Genomic DNA, 7,643 nt, shown 5'->3' on the forward strand with positions numbered 1-7,643 from the left:
TGAGTGATCAGGAACACCTGCTCATTCCCCCTCCTCCAGATGCACATGCACAGACTTTTGGCTGACCAAGATTGTCAAGCACACGCAGGCCCATTGCTATCAAGCCTTTGTTGCTCCTAGACTAAAGATTTGCAATTTGCTCAATGTTGTCCTGGTGATGGGGCTTTTTTTCCTATGGGCATCTGGACCTCAAGGCATTTTATTCCTTGACTATGCAAACTTAGGAACTGCAGAAGCTCCCAGGCCAGGAAGGACAAGTGACACAACTAACTGCTTTCAGCAAGAGCTGCTACCCAGGGCAGTCTAAAATGATCATGAAACACAAGCTGAAACATGTCTGAAACCACTTAAAAAAAAAAAAAAAGAGTGAGAAAACTGTACTAATGTTCAGAAAGATGTTACATTTCAGCACTGGGTATGGCCAAAGGATGTGGAGAGCTTAGGAAGTCTTATTAGTCTGATGTCAAGATTATCCCGTCTCAAACTTTACCAGTAAGGACCTCACACACACTTAGGTTCAGAGTTCAGATCTTTAAGGAGCTCATGGGAGCAGAAGGTACTTAACAACTTTCCATTTCATAAGAAAAATTTGACAGGGTGTCAGAAGTAGTTTTTCAAGTATGACATTAATGTGCCTTGGGAAGACTATACCAGAAATCCAATGGTTGAAAAAGCCCCCAAACCCAAAAAAACCCAAAGACAAAATGACCCTTGAACTCAGCCTGGCCTGAGCAAAACCAGACAGCAAAGAAAAGTGACTTGGCACCAGCAGGAAACACTATCCAACCCTCCAGCCCCAGCACCTTCCTCTCTTCCCAGCTTCTCATACTCTAGGAATATATCAGAGTAAAAAAAAAAAAAAAAAAAAAAAAAAAAAAAAAAAAAAAAAAAAACCTCATGCAACTATTTCTACTTTGTCTGCTTTAAGATGTACTCAAATGGCTAAAGCAATTTAATAATAAATAGCTTTTTTTTTGTCTGGATGCAGTTTTACGTGCCAAATGTTAGCCTGAAATGAGTATTTACAGCAGAGTTTAAAGTCCCTGAAAATAGAGATTTAGATTTATAATGAAAAGGTTGACAATCTTTTGCTCTGTAGCTATATTAGCAGACCATTCTATAATAAAAAGGTGTTATTTTTATAGGACCATTTCTAATATCACTCTAATGTAGTTAGGAAAGAATGAACTTTATGGGGTGAATGTACAATTAACACAAATATTCATGCCAAAAGATCAAACAGTAGATCATAAGAGCAGTCTATTTTGCATACAAATTTTCATAGACTGTCTGATTTTAGACTTTTACCAAAGAGAAATTCAACACCTTCTTCTATAAATCAGACTTGTTTAAGTCTTCATTAATTTAAATAACTGATATGTTGCACAGAATAGATTTTACTCCAAAGAAGTTCAGGAACAAGATTCAATGGATTAATAAATTCCGTCAATGGTAGTGAGTGGACTAACAGCAAAATATTAATAAGAGGAAATGTATGTGCAAATTCAATAACTGATGGATTTTTTAATGCATGTCACTTGGAGGACAGTATGAAGGTGGCCTTCTAGGAGCTATTAAAAAGAGAACAAATTCTGACTCCACAAAAAGGCGGGGAAATCCTCTCCAAAGATAAAGGTAATCCTAAGAAGAAATATGGGATTTCTATACAGATCACAGGAGCAAATCCTGTGTAAAAACCAGGATGTGTTTCCCTCCTTACTTATATCAGCCCAAAGCCAGAAAATGTAGCTCTGTAGAAGGGGTTGTGGTAGTGTAGATCCCCCCAGACCCAGCATCCAGGTCAGCCTCTCTGCAAAGCTAAACCTGGGGCAATTCTTGTAGCCCTTAAGTTCTCTCCGCAAAGAACTATAAACAATGCAATTATCAGCATCATCTCCTCTAACCCATTCTCATAGCTTTTTTTTGTCTGGTGTCTTCAAAGCTGTCCCAGAAGCTCCTCTCCTAACACAGACAAGAGAGTATTTCTCAGGGTGGGCTGTGGATTTCATGTAATACATGTAACACATTTTGACAGCACAAGGAATCTGTCCCTGCAGCCCTCACCAGGCCACTGCTGATCCAACAGCCTTGACCAGAGCCTACCTTTGGTGGCACTGCTCCAAGTCTTCCCACAGTGTAAATCTGTGGAGCTGTAACTAGGGCTAGACCAAAAGTGAGCTTTCCAAAAAGAAAAAAAGTCACTGCAAGTACTCTTGTGAAGTACTCCCTGTAGGGCAATGAACCTGTCAGTCAATAAATATAAAAAAGCCCTAGCTCCACAAGCACTTACATACCTGCTTAAATTTAAGCCTCTGAGTAGTCCCTCTGCGTGTCAGTGGGTCTTCACACTTGAAAGCAAGCAAAATCCATAAGTGTTTATAGGGTCAGGAAATAAAGCACTAATGTTGCTTCTCCTCTCCCACACCATCTAGAAGAATTAAAAGCAAATCCTCTCAATTTGTAAGATTCGTTGTAAAAGAAGGCTACACTATGGGCCTGTTTAAATGCTGTAAGAGAAGCAATACAAGGGAAAAAAGTCTATTTTTTTTTCTTCACCCTATTTTGAATTCAGTGTTGCCTTTTGTTTTCTCTTGCTTTTTCTTTCTTATTCCACTTGTATTCTCTTCCTTGTTTTTAACTTAATCATTTTGATTTGTAATAATAATAAATAGCCTGAAATAGGAGCTGATTAATAGTCACATTGTTCATTTAAAAATAATTTGATGTGAAGAGAAAATATGTTGTACCTCTTGGCTGCTTAGTTCTTAAAACTCATCAGAATTTGTTTCTTTCTTCCACTGAGGAAATAGTGTTAAAACTATGTTGCAACCCAAAGTCAGCATGTCATGCTGATAATGTGAGGAAACATCCATATGAGAGAGCCTCAAGTGTTGTGCTGTGGCCAGGTGTCGTGGTTTGAGGCTGAGTTAAACAGAGTTTAGCAGGTAAAGCAGAAGTGCCATGTGTAAGCAAAGCAAAACAAGGAAGCAAGTCTCCACTTCCCATGGTCAGGTGTTCAGCCATTTCCAGGAAAGCAGGGTTTCATAACATGTAATGGTGACTTGGAAAGACAAATACCATCAATCCAAACATCCACCCATTGCTTTCTTCCCCCAACTTTTATTGCTGAGTACAACATCAAACGGTATGACACATCCCTTTGTCCCAGCAGTGTCCCTACCCAGATTTTTGCACACCCCCAGCCTCCTCAGCAAGAAGAAGAAAAGTTGTTGGCTCTGTGCAAACAATGCTCAGAACAGGCTCACACATGTCTTATCAAAACTGCTTACTACACAAATCCAAATCATAGATACAATGAAGAAAATTAATTCAAGGCCATCCAAAATCAGTACACAAATCAAAGCGACTCAAAAACCTGTTAAGAAAATTGAAAAGACATTTAAAAAACTCCATTAAAATAAACCTAAAAAGCAGCAACAGAGATCCTGCCATGGAGAAGCCCAATGCCGCCACTAGGATATTCCCTACTACACACCCAGGGGTGTCACTGAGGTCCCAAGAGCACTCCCACAAGCACAGAGGTCAGCAGCAAGGGAACCAGTTGCATCTCACAGCAGGAGATTTCCAGGAAGAAAACAATCATGGGTCAAGTAAACCACTTTCACATTTGAAAAGGGTTTGGTGGGCTTTGGCCTGTTTGGTCCAGGGAAGCCCTGGGGGTCAATTTTGACCTGTGCATCTGCTCTTGGTGTGTGTCAGGACTTTGGATGCCTGGGGCAATTCTGAGTCCCAGAACTGAAGCAGAGATGGAGGGCAGGGCTGTTCTGGCTGGGATGCACTGTGGCACCTGTGACATCACGGCAGCAGTGTCACAATGGGGGCATCTATAAGCAGCAACAGCAGGTAACGCTGCCCCAGTGCAGCCTTGGCCAGCGGCAAGCGTGCATGCAGACAGGAGGCTGTGCTGATCACTGACCGAGGCCCACAGCAGAAACGAGAGTTCCTGCAGATCCACTCCTCACAGGGCATCCAGAGGCCAGTCCCTGGTGGGAGTGCCATTGGCAGGGCACGGTGCTGCTGCTGCTGCTGGGGCAGCAGCACAGGCCTCGCAGCCTGCCAGCTGCCTGCGCCCTCTGTGCTGCCCTCAGATCCCTGGGGTTCCTGCCCCCACTTCCCCCAGTACTGCCTCCCACCCTCTCATCCCCATTGCAGCCCTTTCTCAACTTCTGAGGCCATGGTTGCCACCACATTCCTGCTGTTGCTTGTGCAAGGCCTCTTCCAGTACCCGCAGCAGGTTGGCGATGGGCTGGATGAGGCTGTGCTGGAGCACATGCAGAAGCGTGCTGAGTATCTCAACGAGCAGATGACTCAGCTGATGCAGGAGCTGGAGCAGAAGAGCCTGGAGCAGAGTGGTGGTGCCTGGGGATCCCTGCTTGGGTGGCAATTCTGGGTTGTTCTTGGAATCCTTGTCGTCCTCTTGGCACTGTGGTTTGGACACAAGAAAATGAGATGTAATCCAGACAGCAGTGGCCCAAGGGAGAGCTCCTTCAGCAACTTGGTGGATGAAGAAGATGGGAACAATGTTGTGGCAAGGGAAGAAATACAAAGCAACAATGTAAATGTGGAAGAAGAGCAAGACCACAATGTCGAGAGTAACCATCAAAGAATTTTCGAGGAGGTGGTCCAGTGGCCTGCTGCGTATCTGGTTGAGCACCTTGTTGAGAACATGGTTGAGAACCTCAGTGATGATTGACCTGAAGGGTAAACTCATGGAGATCTTCAGGCAAGGCTTATCAGACGGTTTCTACCCAGTGCCACAGGAAGCCATCGGAGTGGGCAGCGCCTTTGAAGGCTGGAGTCCCCGTGCACACGACGTTGTGTATCCTGTGCTTGTAGCCCTGAGACTCCCTCCAGGACATGCCTTCCACCTGGAGCTGGACACTGCAGGGATGCCCCAGAGGAGCTTCTGTGTCCGTGTGGAGCTGCTGTGCACATGCACTCTCCATTTGGGAGAGGACATGCTATTTTTCCTCCATCACCCTGAGCAGGAGCTGAGAAGGAAACAGGAGCCCAGCCTCCTGCACACCCTGTGCACTGGCTCCTACCTAGATGTGGAGAAAACTGTCCCATGGTTTTGTCGCTTTGTGAGAGTAGCCTGGCTGCTTTTGCCTCAGTCCTGCCACTGGCATTTAAAGTTGCAGCCCTGCAGCCGCTGCTGCAAATTTCAGCTAAGCGAAGACAACGAAAGCCTCACGGCTGAGGTGATCTTTGGAGTACAGCAAGGAGACTCAGCCATCTTTGTGGGCAGCCAGCCATCAGCAGTAGGCATGCCAAGCACAAGGTCGATTGAGACTTATGCTGTGGCAGAGGCAAAATCCTTTAGGCACATTTCCAGGCAGGCCCCCCACAGGACAGCTGGCACTGCAAGTGCCTGCAGCTCCTCACTGGCAGCCTAAAGCGTTTAGGTTTTTCCAGCTACACCTTGAAGACCACACTGATGCAGCTCCTGAGCACCGTGCCCCTGACTCAGTGGCACAGGAAGGATTTTGGGCAGCGGCTGATGGATATCTTGAAGTACCTCCACTCCTTGCTGAAGAAAAATTGACTGCACCACTCTGTCATGGGCAACGAGACGTTTCCTATGGAGATCTGTTTGCCCTCTGACTTGAGGCTGGCTGAAGCACTGAACCCCTTTCAACACCTGGCCAGCAATGCAGATGCCCATGTGAAGGCCATGAAGGAGTGCATTTGCCTGCTGCATGGGCTCAAAGAACTGCTGATCCACGGCCAGTGAAAAAGATGCTTGTGCCCAGAGCTGTGCTTGTGGGGCCTCTGGACAGAACCTGTACATATCAATGTCCCATAGTTAGTGCATTTATAGTACACATGTATACCCTCTACTTAGTGCATTTACTATAGATATTAAGACCCATTACATAGTGCATTTACTACATATAGTAAGATAGTTATTGCATTTTCTATATATTATCGATCCTCTAGTTAGAGCATTTAGCAAACCTGTAGCTTCCTTGCTATTCCTTCAATAAACTGGACAGTTTGAGTATCTTGATTGTGCCAACTCTTCTTGAACTCAACCAGACATGTAGGATTGGTGAATTGCACTAGTTGGGAATTTGTGACTGGCTGGGAGTAAGGACTGTTAGATCCTTACTTACAGGGATCCCCCCCCCCCCTTTTTTAACAAAGGCACACCATTCTCAGTGAGCAGTGCTTCTATCAATGGTCCCCCTGGTGTGCTGGCCACTGAAGACCATGCTGGCTACAAAGATGACTCTTCCCTGCGTTCCCTTTGCACTCTCAGGCCATGCTGGCCATTTCAGATGGCCTCAGAAAGTCCCTGGCAGCTCTGGCTGGGCAGGGAGCAAGCAAGAGGCACCGCTGCTGTGCCTGCTTGTGTCCATTGGGGAGACAGTGAAGATTCTGCTCATTCCAGACACTCTCCATGGCTTTGTCACAGGAGAAATGAACTCGTTGCACATGCAGAGCACTGTGCTTTGCTGGTGATGGGAGTTCCCCCCAGGAAATCAGCCCCCACAGCTACTCATCACCCCTGGCCAAGTTCTCTTTGCAGTTTAGGTCAGTGGCCTGCAGTGACCTGGAACAGAGGTTCTGCCATGGAGAGGCCCATACCACCACTGGTATATTCACTACTACACATCCAGGGATGTCACTGAGGTCTCAAGAGCACTCCCACAAGCACAGAGGTCAGCAGCAAGGGAACCAGTTGCATCTCACAGCAGGAGATTTCCAGGAAGAAAACAATCATGGGTCAAGTAAACCACTTTCACATTTGAAAAGGGTTTGGTGGGCTTTGGCCTGTTTGGTCCAGGGAAGCCCTGGGGGTCAATTTTGACCTGTTAATCTGCTCTTGGTGTGTGTCAGGTCTTTGGATACCTGGGGACATTTTGAGTCCCCGAGCTGATGTAGAGATGGAAAGCAGGGCTGTCCTTTGCCATGATGCACTGTGGCACCTGAGACATCACGGCAGCAGTGTCACAATGGGGGCATCTATAAGCAGCAACAGCAGGTAACGCTGCCCCAGTGCAGCCTTGGCCAGTGGCAAGCGTGCATGCAGACAGGAGGCTGTGCTGATCACTGACCGAGGCCCACAGCAGAAACGAGAATTCCTGCAGATCCACTCCTCACAGGGCATCCAGAGGCCAGTCCCTGGTGGGAGTGCCATTAGCAGGGCACGGTGCTGCTGCTGCTGCTGCTGCTGCTGCTGGGGCAGCGGCACAGGCCTCGCAGCCTGCCAGCTGCCTGTGCCCTCTGTGCTGCCTTCAGATCCCTGGGACTCCTGTCCCCACTTCCCCCAGTACTGCCTCCCTCGCTCCCACCCTTCCATACACACTGACTCCCTTTCCCAAATTCTGAGGCCATGGTTTCCACCATGTTCCTGCTGTTGCTGGTGCAAGGCCTCTTCCAGTACCCGCAGCAGGTCGGCGATGGACTGGATGAGGCTGCGCTGGAGCACATGCAGCAGCGTGCTGAGTATCTCAACGAGCAGATGACTCAGCTGATGCAGGAGCTGGAGCAGATGAGCCTGGAGCAGAGCAGTGATGCCTGGGGATCCCTGCTTGGGTGGCAATTCTGGGCTGTTCTTGGAATCCTTGTCATCCTCTTGCACCGTGGTTAGGAGTCATGAAAATGAGATGCAATCC

General features: G+C 47.1%; 1 pseudogene; it reads left to right on the plus strand.

Moving 5' to 3' along the window:
* The first annotated feature begins 4,730 nt into the window (after positions 1 to 4,730).
* LOC143693440 (inositol 1,4,5-trisphosphate receptor-interacting protein-like 1) lies at positions 4,731 to 5,566 on the plus strand (annotated as a pseudogene).
* The last annotated feature ends 2,077 nt before the right edge of the window (positions 5,567 to 7,643 follow it).

Source organism: Agelaius phoeniceus, chromosome 2 (assembly GCF_051311805.1).
Source record: "Agelaius phoeniceus isolate bAgePho1 chromosome 2, bAgePho1.hap1, whole genome shotgun sequence".
Lineage (NCBI taxonomy): Eukaryota > Metazoa > Chordata > Aves > Passeriformes > Icteridae > Agelaius > Agelaius phoeniceus.